Raw genomic sequence first — 21,878 nt, 5'->3', positions numbered from 1 at the left:
CCTAGTCCCAGCGATCCTGGCGCTCCCCCTGCCCGTCACACTGCCTTCGGTGCTGCAGCTCTTCCTGTCAGCGGTCACGTGGGACCGCTCATTAGAGAAATGAATACGCGGCTCCACCTCCCATAGGGGTGGAGCCACATATTCATTTCTCTAATCAGCGGTGCCGGTGACCGCTGATAGAGAAAGAGGCTGCGGCACCGAAGACCGTGTGACAAGCAGAGTGAGCGGGACGCCGGGAGCAGGTAAGTATGTCATATTCACCTGTCCGCGTTCCACACGCCGGGCGCCGCTCTGTCTGTTCAGGTCAGAGGGCGCGATGACGCATATAGTGTGCGCGCCACCCTCTGTCTGATCAGTCAGTGCGGAGAGATGCCGGGACCGGACACTGGGAGCTGCAAGCAGCGAGGTGAGTATGTTTTTTTTTTTTTTTGCAGCAGCAATGGCACAGCTTTCTATGGCACAGCTATGGGGCAATACTGAATGGCGCAGAGCACTATATGGCCGCTATGGGGCAATACTGAACGGCGCAGAGCACTATATGGCAGCTATGGGGCAATACTGAGCGGCGCAGAGCACTATATGGCAGCTATGGGGCAATAATGAACGGCGCAGAGCACTATATGGCAGCTATGGGGCAATAATGAATGGCGCAGAGCGCTATATGGCACAGCTATGGGGCAATAATGGACGGCGCAGAGCACTATATGGCAGCTATGGGGCAATAATGAACGGTGCAGAGCACTATATGGCACAGCTATGGGGCAAGAATGAACGGTGCAGAGCACTATATGGCAGCTATGGGGCAATAAAGAATGGTGCAGAGCACTATATGGCACAGCTATGGGGCAATAATGAACGGTGCAGAGCACTATATGGCACAGCTTTATATGGCACATCTATTGGGCAATGATGAACGGTGCAGCGCACTATATGGCACAGCTATGGGGCAATAAAGAACGGTGCAGAGCACTATATGGCACAGCTATGGGGCAATAAAGAACGGTGCAGAGCACTATATGGCACAGCTTTATATGGCACATCTATTAGGCAATGATGAACGGTGCAGCGCACTATATGGCACAGCTTTATATGGCACATCTATGGGGCAATAATGAACGGTGCAGAGCACTATATGGCAGAGCTTTCTATGGTACATCTATGGAGCAATAATGAACAGTATGGAGCATTATATATGGCACAGCTTTATATGGAGCATCTTATGGGGCAATAATGAACGGTATGGAGCATCTATTTTTATTTTTGAAATTCACCGGTAGCTGCTGCATTTCCTACCCTAGGCTTATACTCGAGTCAATAAGTTTTCCCAGTTTTTTGTGGCAAAATTAGGGGGGTCGGCTTATACTCGAGTATATACGGTATATATTTTGGGAGTCTGTCCATTTTATTTCGACTCCACCAAAATGGGCTCAGACTCTGACTCCACAGGCCTGGATGCAGGTCCCTGTGAGCCCACCCCCACTGATCTATGTTATCACTGGACAAGCCTACTTCTGACAACTGTCAAATTACCATATTTGTAGAGAAAAAAAAACCTCATATAATACCAAATACCATAATTCGTGTCCCCTGGTTAAGTAATTTTATATAAAATTGCTTAAAGGGAAGGTGCCATCAAAAACAAATTTTTTTCCAGCGAAAAAATGTAAAGAATTAATGTTTAAATTTTCTTAAAAAATATTATAATTTATAATTAAGTAAAATATGAAAAATAATTTTAAAAGGTTTGGTATTTCCATTTTTAAACACTAGGGGGAGCAGCTAATGAAATTTGACAAAAACCTAGTGTACAACTAGCTCACATAACTGCACTGCAGTAATTATGGGCGGAGTCTGCTTACATGGGTGTGATGTCTCCTCCCCTCCTGGGTGTTTGCTAAGGGATAAGGCCAGTCTCACACGTCCAGATAATTCCGGTACCGGAAAAAATCGGTACCGGAATTATCCGTTTCTGTGGCACATCAGTGTGGCACACGTGTGCCGCCAGTGTGCCCACTGGGTACCACACGCACCGTGCTGGGTACCACGCGTACCAGCATCTGGTACTGAAGCCGTGATTCATATCTTCCCTGCAGCAGCGTTTGCTGCAGAGAAGATATAAATAATAGTGTTTAAAATAAAGATCTATGTGCCCCCCCCCCTGCTGTTCTGAAAATACTCACAAGCTCCCTCGTTGGCTGTCGCTGCTTCCTGTTCTGGCTGCATCTTCTCCTGTATGCGGTCACGTGGGGCCGCCGATTACATTCATGAATATGCGGCTCCACCTCCCATAGGGGTGGAGCCGCATAGTCATTACTGTAAATGAGTGGCCCCACGTGACCGCATACAGGAGAAGATGCGGCCAGAACAGGAAGCAGCGACAGGCAACGAGGGAGCTTGGTGAGTATTTTCAGAACAGCGGGGGGGAACGGGGGGCACACAGGGGGTGGGGGGCACATAGATCTTTATTTTAAACACTATTATTCATATCTTCTCTGCAGCAAATGCTGCTGCAGGGAAGATATGAATTACGGCTTCAGCACCAGTGGGGGGGACAGCGCTTAATGTAGCGCTGTCTCCTGCACGGCACACGGACTGCACACGGACAACGTCCGTGTGCGGTACGTGTTTTACACGGACCCATTGACTTTAATGGGTCCGTGTAATCCGTGCGCTCCCACGAACACTGACATGTCTCCGTGTTTGGCACACGGAGACACGGTCCGCAAAAAATCAATGACATCTGCACAGATGCATTGATTTTTGTGTGTCAGTGTCTCCGGTACGTGAGGAAACTGTCACCTCACGTACCGGAGACACTGACGTGTGAAACCGGCCTAAGAGAGGATGATATTCAGGAACTCAGTGAGAAGCCATTTTGTTGGTGACTGTGACTGTCTACTTGTCAGTATAACTCTGCAGAGGATGGCAGGCAGCAAGGATTCTGGGGGATATATGGTGCGGGGAGCAGGGTGACAGCAGCACAGAGTGTTTCCGGAGAGCAGTGTTCAGGTCTATGGGGGGCACCATGTTTGGTGCGCGGAGCAGCCAGGGATTGTACATAGAGCGCTGTCTTTTATACACATGGATGGACCTTCTGCTTGTCTGCTCCACAGAAATCCAGGAAACCTTTCTGTGGATTGATGGCCTGTTCTGATCCAGACATTGCATGCAAAGACCCCATTCCCCTTCTCAGATCCTGTCGTGGCGACGTGTGAAAGCGTGGTGACAGGCGCAGTCGGGGTGACGCTGTGGGGGAATGTAGGCATATAGTAACGATAAAAATGAGACCCCTCTCTTCAGCTGCCTCACCAGCCTTCCCCTGACGGCACCTAACTGGAGGTCATGGTGCCCCCTCTATTACCCCAGACCGGTGTGCAGCTGCTCAACTAGAACCACCCTAGAATGGGTCCCCTTTCTGAAGATAATACTGCCATAGTGTTATCACAAAATACCGCCATACAGATCACACATAATATTGTCCTATAGTTCTCACATAATTCCATCATATAGATCACAAATAACGACGACATAGTTTTCACATAATACCGCCATATACTTCACACATAATACCGCCATATACTTCACACATAATACCGCCATATACTTCACACATAATACCGCCATATACTTCACACATAACACCGGGCGAGAGGAGTGCATAGGAGAGGATTAGATACACAGCTCAGTCAGTATCATATAGGATTAGATACACATCTCAGCACAGTATCACACAGGATTAGATACATGGCTTAGCAGACAGTATCACACAGGAGAGGATTAGATACACAGCTCAGTCAGTATCACACCGGATTAGATGCATGGCTTAGCAGACAGTATCACACAGGAGAGGATTAGATACACGGCTCAGCAGTCAGTATCACACAGGACAGGATTAGACACATAGCTCAGCAGACAGCATCACACAGGAGAGGATTAGATACACGGCTCAGCAGTCAGTATCACACAGGACAGGATTAGATATACATCTCAGCACAGTATCACACAGGATTAGGCCGGCCTCACACTCGGCGTATAAAAATACGGTCTGTAAATTACGGCCATAATACGCAGAAAAGTCCCCAAAATAGTGGTCCGTATCTCCTCCATAGGCAGGGTGTGTCAGCGTATTTTGCGCATGGCATCCTCCGTATGTAATCCGTATGGCATCCGTACTGCGAGATTTTCTCGCAGGCTTGCAAAACCGACATACGGATATACAATGGATCCATGGGCTCAAAAAATCATAACATATATACTGTGTGTGTGTGTGTGTGTGTGTGTGTGTGTGTGTATATATATATATATATATATATATATATATATATATATATATATATATATATATATATATATATATATATATATATATATATATATATATAATCTCTATATCTATATCTCAGTAGACACATATATGTATATATATATATACAGGTCCTTCTCAAAAAATTAGCATATAGTGTTAAATTTCATTATTTACCATAATGTAATGATTACAATTAAACTTTCATATATTATAGATTCATTATCCACCAACTGAAATTTGTCAGGTCTTTTATTGTTTTAATACTGATGATTTTGGCATACAACTCCTGATAACCCAATAAACCTGTCTCAATAAATTAGCATATTTCACCCATCCAATCAAATAAAAGTGTTTTTTAATAACAAACAAAAAAACCATCAAATAATAATGTTCAGTTATGCACTCAATACTTGGTCGGGAATCCTTTGGCAGAAATGACTGCTTCAATGCGGCGTGGCATGGAGGCAATCAGAATGTGACACTGCTGAGATGTTATGGAGGCCCAGGATGCTTCAATAGCGGCCTTAAGCTCATCCAGAGTGTTGGGTCTTGCGTCTCTCAACTTTCTCTTCACAATATCCCACAGATTCTCTATGGGGTTCAGGTCAGGAGAGTTGGCAGGCCAATTGAGCACAGTAATACCATGGTCAGTAAACCATTTACCAGTGGTTTTGGCACTGTGAGCAGGTGCCAGGTCGTGCTGAAAAATGAAATCTTCATCTCCATAAAGCATTTCAGCCGATGGAAGCATGAAGTGCTCCAAAATCTCCTGATAGCTAGCTGCATTGACCCTGCCCTTGATGAAACACAGTGGACCAACACCAGCAGCTGACATGGCACCCCACACCATCACTGACTGTGGGTACTTGACACTGGACTTCAGGCATTTTGGCATTTCCTTCTCCCCAGTCTTCCTCCAGACTCTGGCACCTTGATTTCCGAATGACATGCAAAATTTGCTTTCATCAGAAAAAAGTACTTGGGACCACCTAGCAACAGTCCAGTGCTGCTTCTCTGTAGCCCAGGTCAGGCGCCTCTGCCGCTGTTTATGGTTCAAAAGTGGCTTTACCTGGGGAATGCGGCACCTGTAGCCCATTTCCTGCACACGCCTGTGCACGGTGGCTCTGGATGTTTCCACACCAGACTCAGTCCACTGCTTCCTCAGGTTCCCCAAGGTCTGGAATCGGTCCTTCTCCACAATCTTCCTCAGGGTCCGGTCTCCTCTTCTCGTTGTACAGCGTTTTCTGCCACATTGTTTCCTTACAACAGACTTACCATTGAGGTGCCTTGATACAGCACTCTGGGAACAGCCTATTTGTTGAGAAATTTCTTTCTGGGTCTTACCCTCTTGCTTGAGGGTGTCAATGATGGCCTTCTTGACATCTGTCAGGTCGCTAGTCTTAGGGTACCGTCACACAGTGCAATTTTGATCGCTACGACGGCACGATTCGTGACGTTCGAGCGATATAGTTACGATATCGCAGTGTCTGACACGCTCCTGCGATCAGGGACCCCGCTGAGAATCGTACGTCGTAGCAGATCGTTTGAAACTTTCTTTCGTCGTCTAGTGTCCCGCTGTGGCGGCATGATCGCATGGTGTAACATATATCGTATACGATGTGCGCATAGTAACCAACGGCTTCTACATCGCACATACGTCATGAAATTATCGCTCCAGTGTCGTAGATTGCAAAGTGTGACAGCAGTCTACGACGCTGGAGCGATATTGTTACGATGCTGGAGCGTCACGGATCGTACCGTTGTAGCGATGAAAATTGCACTGTGTGACGGTACCCTTACCCATGATGGGGGTTTTGAGTAATGAACCAGGCAGGGAGTTTATAAAAGCCTCAGGTATCTTTTGCATGTGTTTAGAGTTAATTAGTTGATTCAGAAGATTAGGGTAATAGGTCGTTTAGAGAACCTTTTCTTGATATGCTAATTTATTGAGACAGGTTTTTTGGGTTATCAGGAGTTGTATGCCAAAATCATCAGTATTAAAACAATAAAAGACCTGACAAATTTCAGTTGGTGGATAATGAATCTATAATATATGAAAGTTTAATTGTAATCATTACATTATGGTAAATAATGAAATTTAACACTATATGCTAATTTTTTGAGAAGGACCTGTATTAATATTGCATCCAGCGCGAGATAGCTTTAAAGCCAGTAATTCAATTGCCGTCTTTTGCTTTCTCCTTCCTAAGGCTACGTTCACATTTGCGGTTTGCGCCGCAGCGGCGTCGCCACAACGCAATGAAAACGCATACAAAACGCATGGTTTTGTACCGCATGCGTCCAACGCATGAGTCGTAAAACGCAGTGTTTTTTTAAAACGCAATTGCGTTTTTAAAAAAAAACGCAGCGTTTTACGACGCATGCGTTGGACGCAATTGATGTTTATTCGTTAAAAAAAAAAAAAAAGTGTCTAGACACTAGATAAAGACTACCAATGGATAGAAGAGGGTGGGTGTATGTAAAGTGTGTGTATATATACCCTGGCAGAGATGAATTCGTCCCATTTTGCTTGTGTCTCAGCATCATGATGGAGCGTCCCATGGAGAGTATCTACCTGGATATGGAGGTGGATTTTGCCTTGGCTAATGCCTATGCTACCGCCTGTTATCATCAAAGGAAAAGGGATAAACGGAGAAGGAGTCATCGTCGCTTTTGGCTACACCCTATTGTGGAAGTCCGGGAGAGCCGTGGAGCCTACCATTGCTTGTTTCGCAACCTTAATGACAACCTGGAAAAATATTATGAATATACCAGGATGTCACGAGACAGCTTCTGCTATCTTCTGCGTCTTGTGGAAGGAGCCATTACCAGGCAGGACACACAGCTCCGGAGATCAATTTCCGCAGAGGAACGGCTGCTGGTTACTCTACGGTACGTAGCTCTTTGAATGACTGTGATATGTTCTTCCCTTCTTTTTTTTTTTTTTTTTACCTTTTTTTTTTAATTTGTTTTGGGTTGGGTATGGTCAATGTAATTTTTAAAATATAATGTCCTTTAATGTAATTTCTTTGTTTTTCCTCTTGGCAGTTTCCTGGCTACTGGAGAGACCTTGAGATCCCTGCATTTTTAATTCAGGGTTGGAGTCTCGACTCTTTCTGGAATTATTTCCGACACATGCCGTGCTTTGTGGGACAATCTACGTGGAGAATTTTTACCCGTCCCTACAAGTGAAATATGGGAGGCCAACGCCAAGAAATTTGAGCAAGTGTGTTCTTTCCCTAACTGTATAGCAGCTGTTGATGGGAAGCACATTCGGATTACAAAGCCTGCAAGTAGTGGATCTCTCTTTTTTTAATTATAAAAAATACTTCTCCACCGTGCTCATGGCAATTGCAGGTGCGGACTGCAGGTTTCTCGCCGTGGACATTGGAGCGTTTGGCCGTGCAAATGACTCACGAACATTTAAGGAGTCTGATATGGGCCAAAGGTTATATGGGAACAATTTTAATTTCCCCCAGCCACGACCTCTTCCCAACACCGAAGGCCCGGCAATGCCATTTGTTGTGGTTGGGGATGAGGCATTTCAGATGTGTGTCAACCTACTGAAACCCTACTCCAGTCGGGGCTTGGACCACACAAAAAGTATTTTCAATTATAGACTGTCCAGAGCCAGAAGAACTGTGGAGTGCGCCTTTGGCATCCTTGTCTCCAAATGGCGTATATTAGGATCCGCCATTAATCTGAAAACTGAGACAGTGTATGAGGTTGTGAAGGCTTGTGTGGTTCTCCACAATTATATTATGGCCAAAGAGAGACTGAACGTGGAACTCGATGAACCCATTCCAAACCCATTGCCCGATTACCAAGATCATCCTCTGAGGACAAGTGTTGAAATTGTGTAGATGAGGGATCGATTTGCTTCCTATTTTGTTTCAGATGTTTGCCGTGTAGCATGGCAAGATACTATGGTGTAGTGTTTATGTTTGACTTTTGTACTTTTTACTGGTTTTAACTACAACACTAAATACATTTACTGTAACTGTGCTAAATATATAATATAATGATAATAAAATATTTATACAGTATTATGTGCAATAAATGTCATCAGTGTAGGTGGGTAATGTAACTTCCAATTTGGCATCTACCTATACTTCATAAATGTTTGTGTTTTTACTAAACTTGCTACCCTTTTTCTAAAAACTTGTTGTTTAATCAAAAATTTTTTGAATTTTTCAACACTTCTCCAAAGTACATTTATCTACCAACTGGGCTAAACGGTGTACTGCACAAAATGTACTCTGGTGATCACCAGCTCCCAAATGGTCTGCAAAACCCTTATGTATACAATCTAGGGCAGTCACCCATCAACATAATTCCAGGACCTGAAACAATCGGTACCGTAATTACGTGTCCGTGTGCCCCTACGTTTCTGTGGCACATCAGTGTGGCACACGTGCGGCACCCGTGTGTCGCCTGTGTGCCCACTGGGTACCACACGTACCAGCATCTGGTGCTGAAGCCGCGATTCATAACTTCCCTGCAGCAGCGTTTGCTGCAGAAAATATATGAATTATATAGTGTTTAAAATAAAGATCTATCTGCCCAAACTGTGCGCCCCCCCCGCTGTTCTGAAAATACTCACCCGGGTCCCTCGTTGGCTGTCGCAGCTTCCTGTCCTGGGCGCACCTTCTACTGTATGCGGTCACGTGGGGACGCTCATTTACAGTCATGAATAGAAGGGTCCACCAGTATGGGAGGTGGAGCCGCCTATTGATGACTCTAATCGGCGGCCCCACGTGTTCGCATACAGTACAAGGTGCGCCCAGGACAGGAAACAGCGACAGCCAACGAGGGACCCGGGTGAGTATTTTCAGAACAGCGGGTGGGAGGGCGGGGGGCACATAGAGCTTTATTTTAAACACTATGTAATTCATATCTTCTCTGCAGCAAACGCTGCTGCAGGGAAGATATGAATCGCGGCTTCAGCACCATGTGGGGGGGACAGCGCTTACTGTAGCGGTGTCTCATGCACGCACACGGACTGCAGACTGACAACGTCCGGGTGCGGTACGTGTTTACACGGAACCATTGACTTTAATGGGTCCCTTACACGTGCGCTCCCACGAACACTGACATGTCTCCATGTTTGGAAAAAGTATACAAGGACCCCAAAAAAACAATGACATCTGAACAGATGCATTGATTTGGTCTACGTGTGTCAGTGTCTACGGTATGTGAGGAAAATGTCACCTCACGTACTGGAGACACTGACGTGTGAAACTGGCCTAAAGTGTTTCTAAACACCTCATACAGCAATGTGAGACCCCCAAAAAAAGGAAAAGGGAAAATTGAGAAAATTGTGGCTGACATTGCATATATATGAGGTGTTTTGAAACACAAGATATGTGTAGACGGCGCACGGTGTGTATTGCCGAGAAGTCTACTGCCCAATAAAAACACATATTGTTTGAAATATAAAACTTTTATTTGGGGAAACAGGAAAAAAGGATGGGAAATAAAACTATGGTGTATCAACCTCAGCTACCATGGGTGAGTGGTAAGTCTCTGTTTGGGAGTGGGAAGAGGATGAGGATGTGGAGCCATATTCCAATAAACTAGAGGGCAATTCAAAGCCCTCAATGTAAGCTGGCGATGAGACAGCAACCTCTGCAGGGGAGGGAGGAGGCATAACAAGTCTCCCACTTGATCTCGACAGGCTCTGGCTGCTCCTGCTCCGGCTTGACCCCAGCCGAGATCTGGGTGTTTGTGTTGGAGCAGCCAGAGACTCAGATGATGACCTTGTAGTCTTCCCCCTCTTTTTTTTTTTTTTTTTTCTTCCTTCAGCATGACGGGTACTGGAGGCTGAGGGCCTGGCAGGAGCAGGAGTCGGCGGCGCAATGTAATGTCTGTGGTGGCGTCCCTCCGCACGCGGACCTCGGTGGGATGGCTGGAGCGGCTCTGCAGCAGGAGTCGGAGTCATGCTAGCCAGCGGTGGTACTACGGGCATTGTAGTCGCTGACTGCATTCTCCGAGCCTGCTGCAGAGCCCTCACGTAGGAATTGTCGCAGTCCTGCATCACCGAAATCTGGAGTTCCGGCGTAAGGTGTTCCAGCATGCCCTTAGCAATGGTACTAAAAAAATGTTTTGCCGGCCTCGAGAGCTCGGTTTCGATTGTTTCAAGGCGCCGGTCGATATTAGACAGAGCAGTGTCCATTCTATCGCCCAGCGCCTTGAAACAATTCTGGAACACCGTGCTCAAATGCAAAAATTCGGGCAGCGGCCTGTCCGAGGCCCGCTGACGGGAATACCCGAAAGAAGAAGCGCCAGAGGCATCGGGCAGGGGAACACCTGATGGACCAGCTGCCGGATCCCCAGAAAGTGGTACAAGACTGCTCGCGCTGTGGGATGGCTGTGACGTTCCAGATGGCGATTCATGACGGACCGCTCCAGATGGGCCAGGCTCGAGGGTGCTGCTGTGTGTTCTGTGAAAAGAAAAGGGCAACATTAGTCTACAAATAATAACCTCTCACATACGCCAAATCCTGTAATATGTTTAAATTAGGTCACACAACAATAGATTACAATCCTCTGTCTATCAGTGTTTGCGGAATTCCGATACCGAGTTCCAATAATTTTGCGATATTGCGAATCTGTATCGGAATCGATATTAAAATAAAAAATACAACTAAAAAATATTGATATACTCTCCTCTCCGACGCAACCTGGACCTTACCGATGTAACCAGCAGCTTCCGTTCCTTTGAATGAGCGCTTGAAAGACCAGATGACGTTGCGGCTTGTGATTGGTTGCGTGTTGGTCACGTGACCGCTCACGCAACAAATCACAAGCCGCAACGTCATCTGGTCTTTCAAGCGCTCATTCAAAGGAACGGAAGCTGCTGGTTACAACCAGGGCGCGTCAGAAGGGGAGTATATATATCAATATTTTTAGTCTTTACTTTAAACATTTATATGGAGCCCAGGGCCAGAAGGAGTTTCCTCTCCTTCAGACCCTGGGAACCATACAGGATAGCTTCAGATACTTGGTGTCCAATTTACTTGTATTGCTATTGGGTATCGGTATCGGCGATATCCGATACTTTTCGGGTATCGGGCGATACTATCCGATACTTTCAAGTATCGGAAGTTATCGCTCAACACTAGCAATATACCATCCCAAAAGTTACATGGATGCCCAATATGTTACCCTGACTGCGTGGATGGCCAATACACTGTGTGCCTGTAAAATCTACTATGTGGATACATGGCTAGAACATGTACTATGTGGCTGCGATATAGTGGCCTGGCAATATACTATGTGGATACGCAATGTACGTGGCTGGGCAATGTACAATGTGTCTGTGCAATATGCTATGTGGAAATGCATATTGTGCAGTATATACTTACTGTCGGCGGCCAAGGATCGGTCTCAGGAACTGTAACGCCCTGCTGTATTTATAGGGCACAGACCTGGCCGCAGCAGCACCACTGCGTGCTTGCTTCTCCTCAGCACGGAGGACCTTATTTAGGGTATGTTCACACGTTCAGGATTTCCATCCTTTTTTTTTCAGGACAGTTTTTTTAAAAAACTGCAGCTCTTGGCAGAAAACGCAGGTCCTTTTTTTTGGTCCTTTTTTTGTCCTTTTTTGATGCGTTTTTTGATGCGTTTTTTGGTGCGTTTTTTTATCCTTTTTTTATGCAGTTTTCTATGCAGAGACTGTGTGTTTCCTAGGAAGCTTTTTAGGGCTAAAATGGCTGAAAATACCCTAACCCTACCCCTAACCCTACCCTTAACCCTAACCCTACCCCTAACCCTACCCCTAACCCTAACCCTAACCCTAACCCTACCCCTATTCTAACCTTAGTTAAAAAAAAAAAAAAAAATTCTTAATTTTTTTATTGTCCCTACCAATGGGGGTGACAAAGTGTGGGGGGGTGTCATTTACTATTTTTTTATTTTGATCACTGAGAGAGGTTATATCTCAGTGATCAAAATGCACTTTGGAGCGAATCTGCCGGCCGGCAGATTCGGCGGGCGCACTGCGCATGCGCCCGCCATTTTGCAAGATGGCGGCGCCCAGGGAGAAGACGGCCGGACGGACACCGGGACGCCGGGTAAGTATAAGGGGGGGAGATTAGGGCACGGGGGGGGGGGGGGGGAGGGGGGCATCGGAGCACTGGGGGGGGGCATCGGAGCACGGGGGGGGGGGGGGCATCGGAGCACGGGGGGGCGGGATCGGAGCACGGGGGGGGGCAGCCACACTCCGCCCACGCACTTCCGCCCGCTCCCCCGCACTTCCTGCTGCAGCGGTTCTGCACATCAAATCGCAGTAAAACCCGCAGATATATTTTTGATCTGCGGGTTTTACTGCGATTTTGACCTCACAATGGAGGTCTATGGGTGCAGAACCGCTGCGGTTCAGGAAAAAGAAGTGACATGCTCCTTCTTTTTTGCCGCAGCTATTCTGCGCGGCTTTTTAAACGAAATTACAGATCATGTGCACAGCAGTGACTGTTTTCCATAGGGTTACATTGTTATGTACCCTGCATGGAAAACAGCTGCGGAACCGCAGCGGCAAAACCGCTGCGGTTCCGCAGTAAAAAACGCACTGTGTGAACATGGCCTTAAACGGTCCTTCATGGATCGCCATCTGGTCTTCAACTTTTTGACTGTGAATGAAAACAACAAAAATGGTTAAATATTTAGCATTTAAAAATGATAACACAACCGTTTGTGATGCAAAGTTAAAGGCGTTGCTCACATCACACACGGTTGTTTTATCCTGGCCTGATGATAGCGGCGTATCAGCAATACTCACCAAAGTTGCCTTTCTCCTTGGCTGAAGCGCTGTCAAAGCCATCCCACAGCGCTTTTGCCACCTCAACCCACATCCGCCTCAACACCACCTGGTCCGCGTGCCGGGGGTCACGGCTGTCCCACAACGGGCCACGCTCCTGGATGCTTGTAATTAGCAGGTCAACATCAATACTCTCGTGTCCCCGTTGTGAAACCTAGAATAATAGGAAAACAGTAAGGTTAAATATTTGAAAATATTCACAACAACCACCTGCACCTGTCATGATATGTACTTATGCCCTGTCCTGTATTTGAAGTATATGCCACTTGTTTGTTCTTGTGCTGGGAGTTCACCTAAAATGTCTCCTTCCCCCATTACTTGCTGCCCTAATGTCAACATCACAAGTGAAAGAATAGCCATCCTTCCTCACAGCTGGATTAGTAAAGAAATAATAACCAAAAAAACAAAAAAATAATACTTACTTGCCCGCTTGACGCCACACCTTGGCCCCGATCTCCCTGCTCCTGCTGGGTCCCTTCCTCCTCACTTGAAGAAGCCTGTACAAATTGTTTTAAAATTAGTGCCAAGGCTACAAATGACACCGAATAGTAAGCAACTGGACATAATTACTCACCGCACTCCCCTGTGCCGATTGGCTAGCTGGTGAATCTGACGCCATTGTTTCAAGTTATTCTGTAAGGAGAAAAATTAAAAAAATTTTTATTCAAAAGCAAACACTACCACATACAATAACATAGCAAAAAATTTAACAAAAAAAACATTACTACCACAACATTATGGTACAGCCGCTGTTAAAATCTGCAGCAACCCAATACAACATAAACCATAGTCAAAGCGAAAAAAAAACATGAAAAAAAAAATAACAGGCTCACCAACCCCCCAAAAAAATTAGCATCCATAATAAAAACTTTACAATGCAAACAGTCAAGGAAGGAGATATATGCCATATGGTTACAAACGCCGGAAATATCAGAATACAGAAAACAAAAACAAAAAAAAACAACATAACAATACAATGGGGAAAAAAAGGCATATTTCCGCACGGAACAACCCAATCATAAGCCCCCCACCACCAAGAAAAGACACCGAAGACAATAAATGAGCCAAGAAAACGCCATACGGTTACCACAAAAAATAGAAACCAGAATAACAAGACATTCACCAGAAATTAAACAATAAAAAATAATATTGAACAACCGCATGACACCAGAAAAACACAAAATCCAATTACAACAAATCTAAAAACCAGCAAGGCCAGAGACAAGAAAAGCCATCGTATAACATCAGAAATACATTAAACCAGATACATTTTCAATAATAACACACAGTGGCATAACCGTACAATAGCACAGACCAAAAATTGCACAAAAATACATTCAAAATCAAGAAATAAAACACAGAATAAAATGCAATGAGAAATACAGTTAAGTCCATATATATTTGGACAGAGACAACATTTTAATTATTTTGGTTATAGAAATTACCACAATGAATTTTAAACAAAACAATTCAGATGCAATTGAAGTTCAGACTTTCAGCTTTCATTTGAGGGTGTCCAAATTAAAATTGGATGAAGGGCTTAGGAGTTTCAGATCCCTATGCAATCCATATTTTCTGCACCTCTTACGTCCGTAAAACACAGTAGTGTGAGGCCGGCCTTAGATACATGGCTCAGCAAACAGCATCACACAGGAGAGGATTAGCTACACAGCTCAGTCAGTATCACACAGGATTAGATGCATGGCTCAGCAGACAGTATCACTGTTAAATATGCTTATTTCGCACATTTATTTAATCAGGACTGTTCCAGGTGCTTACTCTTAAAGAAAAATGTCATGATATTCTCATGAAAAATGTAGTGGTTTATTGAATTGTCCACAGAAAAACCACATTGCAGCAAAACATAAAAGTAGATGAAATAGTTACGAAAAGATTGTCCATGTGTAAATATCAGCGCTTGTCTTGTTACTCCTCTTTCCCAAAGTCCTGAATGGTAAAACCATCTGTCTGTGTGATCTCTGAAGTCATCATGGCATGGCTACCGGCTATTTCTTCCTTGTGTCTTGTCTCATGTCCATGGAGAATGATGGTGAAGGCAGGAGGTGGCAGCTCCCACGTGACAAAAAGCCCCCCACCCTCCTAAGACGTTATTTATATGTCCCACAGACCACGTGTTCCCTTCATGTATGGCATTGACTTATACTCTGAGCTATATATATATATATATATATATATATATATATATATATATATATATATATATATTATACTAGCTGAAGAGCCCGGCGTTGCCTGGGCATAGTAAATATCTGTGGTTAGTTATAGCACGTCACTTCTCTTATTTTCCCATCACGCCTCTCATTTTCCCAATCACATCTTTAATTTTTCCCCTCACATCTCTCATTTTCTCCCTCACACCTCTCATTTTCTCCCTCACTCCTCTCATTCCCGCCTAACACTTGTCATTTCGACCTCACATCTGTCATTTTCCGATCACTACACTATTTTCCCTCACTCCTCTCATTTTGCACTCACACCTTTTCATTTTCACCTCACACCTCTCATTTTCACCTCAGTATATACATGTTTGTCATCTCCCTTATATATAGTATACACCTGTATGTCATCTCCTGTATATAGTATATACCTGTATGTCATCTCCCCTGTATATAGTATATACCTGCTGTGTGTCATCTCCCCTGTATATAGTATATACCTGTATGTCATCTCCTCCTATATATAGTATATACCTGTATGTCATCTCCTCCTATATATAGTATATACCTGTATGTCATCTCCTTCTATATATAGTATATACCTGCATGTCATCTCCTCCTGTATATAGTATATACCTGTGTGTCATCTCCCCTGTATATAGTATATACCTGTATGTCATCTTCTATATATAGCATATACCTGTATGTCATCTCCTCCTGTATATAGTATATACCTGTAGGTAATCTGCTCCTGTATATAGTATATACCTGTGTCATCTCCTCCTGTATATAGTATGTACCTGTATGTCATCTCCTCCTTTATATAGTATATACCTGTGTGTCATCTCTCCTGTATATAGTATATATCTGTGTGTCATCTCCCCTGTATATAGTATATACCTGTGTGATCTCCTGTATTAGACCTCGTTAACACGTTATTTGCTCAGTATTTTTACCTCAGTATTTGTAAGATAAATTGGCAGCCTGATAAATCCCCAGCCAACAGGAAGCCCTCCCCCTGGCAGTATATATTAGCTCACACATACACATAATAGACAGGTCATGTGACTGACAGCTGCCGTATTTCCTATATGGTACATTTGTTGCTCTTGTAGTTTGTCTGCTTATTAATCAGATTTTTATTTTTGAAGGCTAATACCAGACTTGTGTGTGTTTTATGGCGAGTTTCGTTTGTCAAGTTGTGTGTGGCGACATGCATGTAGCGACTTTTGTGAGATGAGTTTTGTGTGGCAACATGCGTGTAGCAACTTTTTGTGTCGAGTTGCATGTGACAGGTTAGTGTAGCAAGTTGTGTGCAGCAAGTTTTGCGCATGGCGAGTTTTGCGCGTGGTGAGTTTTATGTCTGGTGCCTTTTGAGTATGTGCAAGTTTTGTGTGAGGCAACTTATGCATGTGTTGCAAATTTTGTGCATGTGGCAATTTTTCCGCATGTGCAAGTTTTGCGTGTGGCGAGTTTTCCATGAGGTGAGTTTTGCACTTGTGGCGAGTTTTGTGTGAGCCTATTTTTTGCATGTGGCGAGTTTTGCGCGTGGCGAGTTTTGAGCGGCGACTTTTGTGTTTCGGCTTTTATGTGGCGAGGTTGGTGTATGTGTGGTGAAATGTGTGCTGAGGGTGGTATATGTGTTCAAGCACGTGGTAGTGTGTGACGCATTTTGTGTGTGTGTTCATATCCCCGTATGTGGTGAGTATCTCATGTCGGGGTCCCACCTCAGCTAGTGTACGGTATATACTCTTTGGCGCCATCGCTCTCACTCTTTAAGTCCCCCTTGTTCACATCTGGCAGCTGTCAATTTGCCTCCAACACTTTTCCTTTCACTTTTCCCCATTATGTAGATAGGGGAAAAATAGTTTGGTGAATTGGAAAGCGCGGGGTTAAAATTTCACCTCACAACGTAGCCTATGACGCTCTCAGGGTCCAGACGTGTGACTGTGCAAAATTTTGTTTCTGTAGCTGCGACGCCTCCAACACTTTTCCTTTCACTTTTTCCCCCATTATGTAGATAGGGGAAAAATTGTTTGGTGAATTGGAAAGCGCGGGGTTAAAATTTCACCTCACAACGTAGCCTATGACGCTCTCAGGGTCCAGACGTGTGACTGTGCAAAATTTTGTTGATGTAGCTGCGACGCTTCCAACACTTTTCCTTTCACTTTTTTCCCCATTATGTAGATAGGGGCAAAATTGTTTGGTGAATGAATTGGAATGCGCGGGGTTAAAATTTCGCCTCACAATATAGCCTATGACGCTCTCGGGGTCCAGACGTGTGACTGTGCAAAATTTTGTGGCTGTAGCTGCGACGGTGCAGATGCCAATCCCGGACATACACATACACACACACACATTCAGCTTTATATAGTAGATATATAGATATAGATATAGATATATAGATATATAGATATATATATATATATATATATATATATATATATATATATATATATATATATATATATATATATATAATGATAGATATATAATCTTTTGATAAAGTACGCAAGAAACAATGTGCTTAGTACAGAATAAGAATAAAAATAATTCAATTAATAATTAATATTTACAATTCCCTCTTTTGAGGGTGACAGACATCGATTGGAACCCTCAAATTAAACATACTAATAAGATCCTCTTTTCTTCTTTGGCAAAATAATTTAATAAATAATATCTATAATAATATTGTTATATTAATGATAGGTAAATTAATGTTATGGTAAGCCGTGACTAATATTCATATAAAATATATATATTATACTAGCTGAAGAGCCCGGCGTTTCCTGGGCATAGTAAATATCTGTGGTTAGTTATAGCACCTCACTTCTCTCATTTTCCCCATCACGCCTCTCATTTTCCCCATCACGCCTCTCATTTTCCCCATCACGCCTCTCATTTTCCCCATCACGCCTCTCATTTTCCCCATCACATCTTTCATTTTCCCCCTCACATTTCTCATTTTCTCCCTCACACCTCTCATTTTCTCCCTCACACCTCTCATTCCCCCCTAACACTTGTCATTTCGACCTCACATCTGTCATTTTCCGATCACTCCACTATTTTCTCTCACTCCTCTCATTTTGCACTCACACCTTTTCATTTTCACCTCACACCTCTCATTTTCACCTCAGTATATACATCTTTGTCATCTCCCTTATATATAGTATACACCTGTATGTCATCTCCTCCTGAATATAGTATATACCTGTAGCTCATCTGCTCCTGTACATAGTTTATACCTGTGTCATCTCCTCCTGTATATATGTATATACCTGTACGTCATCTCCTCTATATAGTATATACCTGTGTGTCATCTCCTCCTGTATATAGTATATATCTGTATGTTATCTCCTCCTGTATTAGACCTCGTTCACACGTTATTTGGTCAGTATTTTTACCTCAGTATTTGTAAGCTAAATTGGCAGCCTGATAAATCCCCAGCCAACAGGAAACCCTCCCCCCTGGCAGTATATATTAGCTCACACATACACACAATAGACAGGTCATGTGACTGACTACTGCCGTATTTCCTATATGGTACAGTTGTTGCTCTTGTAGTTTGTCTGCTTATTAATCAGATTTTTATTTTTGAAGGATAATATCAGACTTGTGTGTGTTTTAGGGCGAGTTTCGTGTCAAGTTGTGTGTGTTGAGTTGCATGTGGCGACATGCGTGTAGCAACTTTTTGTGTGTCGAGTTGCATGTGACAGGTTAGTGTAGCAAGTTGTATGCACCAAGTTTTGCGCATGGCGAGTTTTGCGCGTGGCGAGTTTTGTGTGGTGCCTTTTGAGTATGTGCAAGTTTTGTGTGAGGCAACTTTTGCATGTGTTGCAACTTTTGTGCATGTGGCAATTTTTCCGCGTGTGCAAGTTTTGCATGTGGCGAGTTTTCCATGAGGTGAGTTTTGCACGTGTGACGGGTTTTGCGCGTGGCGAGTTTTGAGCGGCGACTTTTGTGTTTCGACTTTTATATGGTGAGGTTGGTGTATGTGTGGTGAAATGTGTGCTTAGGGTGATATGTGTTCAAGCACGTGGTAGTGTGTGGTGCATTTTGTGTGTGTGTTCATATCCCCGTGTGTGGTGAGTATCCCATATCTGGGCCCCACCTTAGCAACTGTACGGTATATACTCTTTGGCGCCATCGCTCACATTCTTTAAGTCCCCCTTGTTCACATCTGGCAGCTGTCAATTTGCCTCCAACACTTTTCCTTTCACTTTTTCCCCATTATGTAGATAGCGGCAAAATTGTTTGGTGAATTGGAAAGCGCGGGGTTAAAATTTCACCTCACAACATAGCCTATGGCGCTCTCGGGGTCCAGACGTGTGACTGCAAAATTTTGTGGCTGTAGCTGCAACAGTTCAGATGCCAATCCCGGACACACACACACACACACACACACACACACACACACACACACACACACCTACACCTTTATGTATTAGATTATACTTCCCTTTATCTACTTGAAGCATCTCAGATCTGATGTTATCTGGTCTTCATCTTGATGTCTTCTTCTTGGTTCTTTTAAAGCAATCTTTATTATAATTCTTTTGAAATAGATGATAGCATGTAGATATTGTAGAGACTGTGTCATGTGTCAATCAAAGTCCATAAATTCAAATGTTGATAAGAAAACAAAGTTCATAGATTAAATGTAGCTTTAATATCTGTGCAGTGTCACCTTTAGAGACCCGGACTTACATTGGCTCGCCTTGGAAATCAACTGGAATCCTCATATTATCCGCACTGGTCTTGGAACAGGTGTGACGTCTTTGGTCAGCACAGCAAGGGTTACATTGACTCTTCCTTGCTAAACATAGCACCATAACCAGTCCTTAGTGCACAGGACACATGTCAGGGTTGTAGCGTCCTGACAATTACCTGATTATTCACCAGCTTTCATGGAAGTCTTATAGGCGATAGAAAACCACTGGAACATGATAAAAACGTAATAACACAGTTCATCTTAGCATATGGATGCTGTAGTTGTGGGTGGTGACATGAATTGTATTTGACACAGTCTATTATTACTCAGAAATCATAGCATTGTTACCTTGTGGAACTTCTGGATAACATCTTTTTCTTCTTGCAACTTTTAAGAATCAATTGAATATAGAAATATGAAAAGCTTAACTTCAGTATCTTGATTGAAGTCTTCATTACCTATTCTATACCAAATCTGGTAATTTTCCTAACTTGTAATATCATAGCTTACCATAGCAATCGATAATATCCATATAATTATTATATGATATTTATATGGCGTTCATATTTGGAAAAATAAAGTGATACATTATTAGGCTGGCGTCACACTAGCGAGTTTTACGGACGTATGAGCGCATAAAATACGTCCGTAAAACACGCATTACACACGGCACAATTATTCTCTATGCCCCAGCTCCTATCTGCCGTATTTTACTGATCCGTATTAAACGGCTTTCTACGGCCGTAGAAAATCGCAGCATGCTGCGTTTGTCACCGTATTGCGCAAAAAAAAAATCGCCAGTGAAAGTCTATGGAAACCAGAAAAATACGTATTACACACGGACCAGCAGTGTGACTTGCGAGAAATACGCAGCGGTGTTAGAAAAGCCGGTAATTCAGTGCGGTGTACAGTAAAATCACACTGACAGCTTACAGTAGAATAAATGTGTACACATAGAGATATATATATATATATATATATACACCTATTCTATCAGTGAGACACATATATGTATATATATATTATTATTTCATACAGCGCTAGATAGCAAAAGCCGGCAATTGAATTACCGGCTTTAAAGCTATCTTCTTCCTAAACCCGACATGATATGAGACATGGTTTACATACAGTAAACCATCTCATATCACCATTTTTTTTGCATATTCCACACTACTAATGTTAGTAGTGTGTATGTGCAAAATTTGGCCGTTCTAGCTATTAAATTAAAGGGTTAAATGGCGGAAAAAAGTGGCGTGGGCTCCCGCACAATTTTCTCCGCCAGAGTAGTAAAGCCAGTGACTGAGGGCAGATATTAATAGCCTAGAGAGGGTCCATGGTTATTGCCCCCCCTTCCCCCTGGCTAAAAACATCTGCTCCCAGCCACCCCAGAAAAGGCACATCTGGAAGATGCGCCTATTCTGGCACTTGGCCACTCTCTTCCCATTCCCGTGTAGCAGTGGGATATGGGGTAATGAAGGGTTAATGCCACCTTGCTATTGTAAGGTGACATTAAGCCAAATTAATAATGGAGAGGCGTCAATTATGACACCTATCCATTATTAATCCAATAGTAGTAAAGGGTTAAAAAAAAACACAAACACATTATTAAAAAATATTTTAATGAAATAAACACAAAGGTTGTTTTAATATTTTATTATACAGGTAATCCACCTGAAGACCCTCGCTCTGTAACAAAGAAAAAATAATAAACCAACAATATACCTTCCGAAGATCTGTAACGTCCCACGATGTAAATCCATCTGAAGGGGTTAAAATATTTTACAGCCAGGAGCTCTGCTAATGCAGCGGTGCTCGTGGCTGCAAAACCCCAGGGAAAGAAGGTAAAGTAGGTCAATGACCTATATT

At 43.5% G+C, this 21,878-nt stretch overlaps 1 protein-coding gene and 1 long non-coding RNA gene across 7 annotated transcripts in view; both read left to right on the top strand.

Annotated features, from left to right (window-relative positions):
- Window positions 1–21,878, top strand: part of GGNBP2 (gametogenetin binding protein 2) — a 288,037-nt gene that overhangs the window by 30,318 nt on the left and 235,841 nt on the right. The window lies entirely within an intron of this gene.
- On the top strand, window positions 6,848–8,352 carry LOC138669795 (uncharacterized). Its single transcript, XR_011319231.1, has 2 exons — window positions 6,848–7,198; window positions 7,355–8,352. It is a non-coding gene; the product is annotated as an uncharacterized lncRNA (long non-coding RNA).

The sequence above is a fragment of the Ranitomeya imitator genome, chromosome 3, assembly GCF_032444005.1.
Source record: "Ranitomeya imitator isolate aRanImi1 chromosome 3, aRanImi1.pri, whole genome shotgun sequence".
NCBI classification, from domain to species: domain Eukaryota; kingdom Metazoa; phylum Chordata; class Amphibia; order Anura; family Dendrobatidae; genus Ranitomeya; species Ranitomeya imitator.
This window is presented reverse-complemented; position numbering and strand designations above follow the sequence as displayed.